At 43.7% G+C, this 7,067-nt stretch overlaps 1 long non-coding RNA gene across 2 annotated transcripts in view; it reads left to right on the top strand.

Annotated features, from left to right (window-relative positions):
- Positions 1-512: 512 nt before the first annotated feature.
- The window catches only part of LOC128346166 (uncharacterized), a 63,012-nt gene continuing 56,457 nt past the window's right edge, over positions 513-7,067 (top strand). The window contains exon 1 of one of the 2 annotated variants that reach the window (XR_008316816.1): positions 513-594. This is a non-coding gene — a long non-coding RNA (uncharacterized LOC128346166). The remainder of the gene's footprint in view (positions 595-7,067) is intronic. The other variant, XR_008316817.1, reaches the window with a different exon arrangement.

Here is a 7,067-nt window from a genome sequence, read left to right as displayed (position 1 = left end):
ATCTGCCGCAGCAGCTGTCAGTACCAATGCTTATTGCCGAAATACCCAATAACTGGCAAATACAGAGTTGCAATCTCAAACAAGAAGGAATTATTGCTTTGACAAAAGGGAAGAGAATGAACTGTGACACCAGCAAACCCATGTGACTTTCACTGACAAATGGCTCATGTCAGACTCCTTGGAGACAGTTGATGTATTCATGGTGTATAGAGTAGGCTTCTCTCAAGCATGGATCTCTTATAAAGCTTTGGGGCTGCTCGCTTCCAACATTCATACAGACTAGGTTTAGAGGGGTCAGCCAGTCTGATGTTTCCACAGTTCTATTTAGTCCTGTATTATGTTACTGAAAGTAGCCTGTGCCAGATGCTAATCCAGAGAAAGAAAGAAAAACGTGAGGTAACTACGGAGTTGTTTGCTCTGAATGTATGCCAGGTTGGATTTTTGTGGAACCCTGGAAAGTGATAATGTCTGTGCTTACTGTAGTGTAGCTGCTTACAGAGTACTACGGATCCCAGAGGTCTGTGCAGCAGAGACAGGAAGTGGCAGCAGAGACAGGAAATATCAGCACAAACAGAGACTCAGAGTCAGAGACTGGTAGGAAACAAAAGTCTTAGTAAATACGTTAAATTAAATGTTGTTGTTATTAAAGACCTTAATATAATTTACAACTCTGGAGCTATTTGTTAAAGATTGAACACGAGAGTACTCAGCACTTACCGTCTTGCTATTACTCAAGGGATAGCCTTGTTAGCAAAACAGCAACAAAGTACTCCTGCTAACTGGGCAAAGAGGCACCTTTTTAACGTGGTGATTCTCTTTATTTAGCAGGGGGAGAGTAACTGACCCTATTCACCCCCAGCACAGTACTTCCAGTGACTGTTGCTGGTGTCTGTTTCTTTTTAGATTGTGAGCCCTTTGGGGACAGGGAGCCAACTTATTTATTTATTATTTCTCTATGTAAACCACTTTGGAAACTTTTATTGAAAAGCAGTATATAAATTGTTGTTGTTGTGGCACCTGCACATGAACAATATTTTGTTGTTGTTGTTGTTGTTATATTAGCATAACGTTTTGTGGACTAGAGCCCACTTCATGAAGTGTTATCCTCAGTTGGTAGGTAGGCAAAGGGAGATGAGTGAGAGCTGTTAATGGAACTGCCCCGGGTGATTGGTAAACACTCCAAAATTGCATCCAGGCTTTGTGTGTGAAAATGAGCTCTGGGTAGGACAATTCTACATCAGATTAAATGTATACAAAGTTGTGGACCCAGGTGGACTGAGGCAAGGTTGAAGTTTCAAAAATCAAATGAAGGGTTTATTGAAGGGAGGGGTACAGTGGAAAGAAATGTGTGAATAGAGCAATCCTTTCAAAGGTACATTCAACTGCAAAGAGGCATTTTAGCTTAAAGTCCCAATTGTATGAATTCCCAGGCAGGCTAGAGAAAGAGGCTTAGAGAAGGAAGTGGCTGGAAGAAAAAGGAGCAGGGATAGATATGGGCCCAGCAAGGGGCAAACGTTCATATTGCCTTAGCTTCTACTGGCACAAAGACCTCAGGGCTTATTGAACAACCGAGGGACCTCGTTCCTCAGTGACAGCTTGGTCAGAAGCAGGGGTGAGGAGACCGGAGGGGTCAGATGATAGAGGTGAATCCATGAGGGTGCCTATTCCGTGGAACCCGCTTCCTGTGTTGGCGAGGTAGACTGGGGCAGATCGGGTTAGGCCAGATAGGTGATCTGGAAATTGGCATGAAAAGCTGGACACAGCTTGGTGTGATGGCATGTGAGCAGCAGATCACCCAAACTGCTAGTAACTCCAAGGAGTGTGTGGGTCACAAAGGAACACACTGGATCATGGAATTATATACCCAAGAACATGTCCGGGGGCAACAATCCAATCAGCCTTTTTTTTGACTTGGGTCATTCTGGGGAATTTCAAAGGATCCCATTGTTTGTGTCTGACGTGCTGCACTACAACACAGTGAGTGAATAGGATGGTGCAAATTGAGTGGCTGAATGTGCAGACACAGGGACTCTTTTCAGTTGAAACACCTAATGAACTAATCAGAGTTCTAATGGGTACATTTCTGGGTTCGAATTGCCAACTCCAGCCTTCTTTTGATAAGGAGTGAATGCACATTCATGGAGCTTTATCTGACTTCCCTACAGAGATAATTGGCTTTTAGTTCATTTGAGGCACCTGTGGAGAAGAGGTAAACCAAAGAAGGGTCAATCATGCAGAGAGACCTTTTATGTAGAGTTAACTGTTTCGTGTTAACTTTGGGAATCTACTCAGGTACACCAGAATGGGGAAGGCATGAGGCAACCTCCCTTTCAATTAGTACGGGCTTTTCCCATGACACTCTATGGATGCAAAAGCTGGACTTTGAAGAAGCAAGGTAGAAAAGTATTGATGCTTTTGAACTTTGGTGCTGGAAAAAATGTTTGAGGATACCATGGACAGCCAGGAAAACAAACAAATGATCTGTACTTGAGGAAGAATCTAGATTCTTTCTGTGATTGAAAGGCTGGGGTGCTCCAGCTAAGAAAAATCATTGTCCGAATGATTCTAATCTTTGTAGGTATAGACACATCACAGAATCTAAATATCCTTTCCAAGACCTTCATTTCAGTGCTAGTCTGCGGTGTATTCCTTGACTGCTGGATTCTTTACTGTTGATTGTTGATCCTAAAAGGCAGAAGCTATCCACCAATGTTTTCTTATCAATTTTGAGGCTAGTTGCAAGCAGTAGTGGCCCAAATGACCCCCTGTGGTATAACCACTTATCAGTTGCTTGCTGGTCTTGAAGAGGGAGGAAGCAACAAGCTTGTAGCAACATTTCCACAGCAAGGAAATAAAATAAATAAATAAATAAATAAATAAATAAATAAATAACCAAGAAAACAAGAGGGGAAGGAGAAACTAGGTCTGCTAGGGCTGGAAATCTCCTAGGGTTGGATTTCTGGCTGGCTGGCAGGCAGTGTTTGTGTCTTTGCCAGAGGAGAAACCTGAGTGGGAGATTCATTCCAGGTGAGGGCCCCAGCTTGTGGGAGGCCCCACATTCCTGAAATGAGTCAGTTTGACTGCTGGTGTTGATTACAAGGCTTCGACCAGAGGAAATTTGCTCCCAGGAGCTTTCCTATCAGGAGTTTGCAAACAGATAATGAAGGAGTTTTGCAGGAGTTTAGCTGGAGATTGGTGGGGGAAAGCTGTGGGGAGACACCCAATGCAAGAATGAGGTGGATACTACCCAACCTTTTTTCTTGGAGGACAAAAGTAAAAGCCATTAATTAGCTGACAACTGTACCCAGTACCTAGCTTCAAACCCCATATACTCTACAAACCCCATATACTCTAAATAGCCAATAAAACTAGTTATGAAGGTAGAATACCAGCAGGGGAGGGGCTGCTTCCCAGAGTATTGCACAGAATGTTGCATGTATGACTATCTGCCTGAGGGGCAGAAGTTGTGGGTGTGTGCTCATTGAAAAGAGCTCTTGGCTCTCAGGGAATGAGTTTGTTCCCTTGAAGTCAAGATGGATGACCTGGAGAGGTTCAGGGAGGCAGAGAGGTGTGTGGATGAGACCCTCAGGGATGTGGTAGAGACATCCCACTCACATGCTGATGGCACTTCTGTTGTCATGGAGAATGTAGGTCTCAGGGAAGGAGGACATTGGTCTGAGGAAGAGGGAAACACTCCCTTAGCAGGAACCTCTTCCTTGGGGGATGCACCCATATTCTCTTGCACAGAGGATACTCCTCCAGGGAGTGGGGGCCTCTTAGTAGTAGTGATTCAATCATTAGGGGTATAGAGATATGGGTCTGTGACCTGCATGCAGACTGCACTGTTACTTGCCTGCCTGGTGCGATGGTTGAGGATGTCACGCTGCATCTAGGTAGGCTGTTAGGCAGTGCTGGGGATGAGTCAGCTGTCGTGGTGCACGTTGGCACCAATGATGTTGGGAAATGCAATCAAGAGGTCCTGGAAGCCAAATTTAGGCTGATAGGTAGTGTTTTGAAGTCCAGGACCCCCAAGGTAGCATTCTTAGAAATGTTACCTGTTCCACGCACAGGTACAGTGAGACAGGCAGAGCTGAGTGGTCTTAATGCATGGATGAGACGTTGGTGCCGGAAGGAGGGGTTGAGATTTGTGGGATATATTTGGGGGAAAACGAAGCCTGTACAAAAGAGACAGGCTCCACTTGAAGCAAAATGGAACCAGACTGCTGGCGTTAAAAATCAAGAAGTTCACACAGCAGCTTTTAAAATGACGCCTGAGGGATTGCCAGTGGGAACAGGGTGGTATCTGCTTCAGCCAGCAAAATCCTCTAAGGTGTGAGGGTGAATATATTTCAGATAAACCAGAAGGGGACAGAGTAGAGCCAGGAGTTGAGCAGAAGGAAACACAGGACAGCTTGCCAAATAGGTCAAATCATGGTGAGGGGGGTAGCACACACCAACACCATGTGAGGGACCCAGTGTATAGGGGTCCATCTTTATTTATTATTTCTCTGTGTAAACTGCCCTGAGCCATTTTTGGAAGGGTGGCATAGAAATCGAATAAATAACAACAACAACATCCTAGGTCCTTGGGAAGGACTCGATGTCTGGATAAAACAAACCAGTCAATAACACCTGTCTGACTGTGTAAATAAATAAATAAATAATAAAAAGAACATTACAAATACATGGGCATTCTCCAGGCTGATAACATCGCACACACTGAAGTTAAAAGAAAAAATGGAAGTGAATACATCAGGAGAGTTAGAAAAATCCTCAAGTCCAAACTCAATGGCGGGAACACCATACAAGCCATAAACACCTGGGCTATACGTATTATCAGATACACTGCAGGAATAATAGACTGGACCCAGGCAGAGCTAGAGACGCTAGATCGTAAGACCAGGAAAATCATGACCATCAATCATGCTCTGCACCCCCGCAGTGATGTCGATAGTCTATACCTCCCTCAAAGCTCAGGTGGAAGAGGAATGCTGCAAGTCCATCAAACAGTAGAGGAGGAGAAAAGAGGCCTTGAAGAATATATCAAGGACAGCGAAGAAGATGCACTTCAAATGGTCAAGAACGCGAAACTATTCAACACCAATGAAAGAAAGCAGGCCTACAAGAAAGAACAAGTCAAGAACCGAGCAGAAAAATGGAGAAATAAGCCACTGCATGGTCAATATTTGCACAATATCAGTGGAAAATCAGACATCACCAAGACCTGGCAATGGCTTAAGAATGGCAACTTGAAGAAAGAAACAGAGGGTTTAATACTGGCTGCACAAGAACAGGCACTAAGAACAAATGCAATAAGAGCAAAAGTTGAAAAATCCACAACAAACAGCAGGTGCCACCTTTGTAAAGAAGCAGATTAAACAGTGGACCACCTAATTAGCTGCTGTAAAAAGATTGCACAGACTGACTACAAACAAAGGCATGACAAGGTAGCAGGGATGATACACTGGAACATCTGCAAAAAATACAAGCTACCTGTAGCCAAAAATTGGTGGGACCATCAAATTGAAAAAGTGGTAGAAAATGAAGATGCAATAATATTATGGGACTTCCGACTACAAACAGACAAACATCTGCCACACAATACACCAGATATCACTGTAGTTGAGAAGAAAGAAAAACAAGTCAAAATAATCGACATAGCAATACCAGGGGATAGCAGACTAGAAGAAAAAGAAATAGAAAAAATCACCAAATACAAAAAATCACCAAATACAAAGATCTACAAATTGAATTTGAAAGGCTGTGGCAGAAAAAGACCAAAATAATCCCAGTGGTAATTGACCTTGAAGAGCACCTCAACACCATAGGGGCCACAGAAATCACCATCAGCCAATTACAAAAAGCAGCTTTACTGGGAACAGCCTATATTCTGCGACATCTATAACAATGGACAATAAAATTCAGCCATCCCATGTCCTTGGGAAGGACTCGATGTCTGGATAAAACAAACCAGTCAATAACACCTGTCTGACTGTGTAAACAAGAAATAATAATAAAGTGTCAACTCAGTGCACAGCAGCTGTGAAAAAAAGCTAATTCCATGCTAGGAATCATTAGGAAGGGAATTGAAAATAAAAATGCTAATAATATAATGTCCTTAAACAACTCTGTGGTGCGACCAGATCTGGAGTACTGCATACAGCTTTGGTCACCATATCTTAAGGAGGATATTGTACAACTGGAAAAGGTGCAGAAGACGGAAACCAAAATGATCAAGGGCCTGGAGCACCTTCCTTATGAGGCTAGGCTACAGCATCTGGGGCTCTTTACCTTGGAAAAAAGCCAGCTAAGGGAAAACATGATCGAAGTGTATAAAATTAGGCATGGAGTGGAGAGGGGAGAGAGAGAAAAAATTTTCTCCCTCTCTCACAACACTAGAACCAAGGGTCACCCCATGAAACTTAAGGTTCGGAAATTTATGACTGACAAGAGGAAGTACTTTTTCACACAGCACATAATTAATCGATGGAATTCCTTGCTATGGAATGTGGTGATGGCAACCAGCTTGGATGGCTTTAAAAGGGGCTTAGACAAATTCATGGTGGACAGGTCTATCAATGGCTACTTAGTCTGGTGGTTGTGTGCCATCTCCAGCCTCAGAGGCACAATGCCTCTCAATACCAGTTGCAGGGGAGCAACAGCAGATGAGTGGGCATGCACATACCTCTTGCTTGTGGACTCCCGTGAGGCATCTGGTGGGCCACTGTGTGAAACAGGATGCTGGACTAGATGGGCCTTGTGCCTGATCCAGCAGGGCTGTTCTTATGTTCAGTATTTTGGCAACAAAATGGCAAATGCGGTTCAATGTTGGAAGTGTAAAGTGATGCACATTGGGATGAAAAACCCCAACTTCAGGTATACATTGATGGTATCTGAGCTGAGTGGTATCTGATGGTATCTGAGACTAGGAGAGGGATCTTGGGGTTGTGGTGGACAGCTCGTTGAAAGCGTCGCCTCAAAGTGCGGCAGCTGTGACAAAGACCAGTTCCATGCTATGGATCATTAGGAAGGGGATTGAAAATAAAACTGCTAATATTATAATGCCC

Source organism: Hemicordylus capensis, chromosome 2 (genome assembly GCF_027244095.1).
Source record: "Hemicordylus capensis ecotype Gifberg chromosome 2, rHemCap1.1.pri, whole genome shotgun sequence".
NCBI lineage: Eukaryota > Metazoa > Chordata > Lepidosauria > Squamata > Cordylidae > Hemicordylus > Hemicordylus capensis.
The sequence above is the reverse complement of the archived record's forward strand: the minus strand, read 5'-3'. Positions and strand labels throughout refer to the sequence as shown.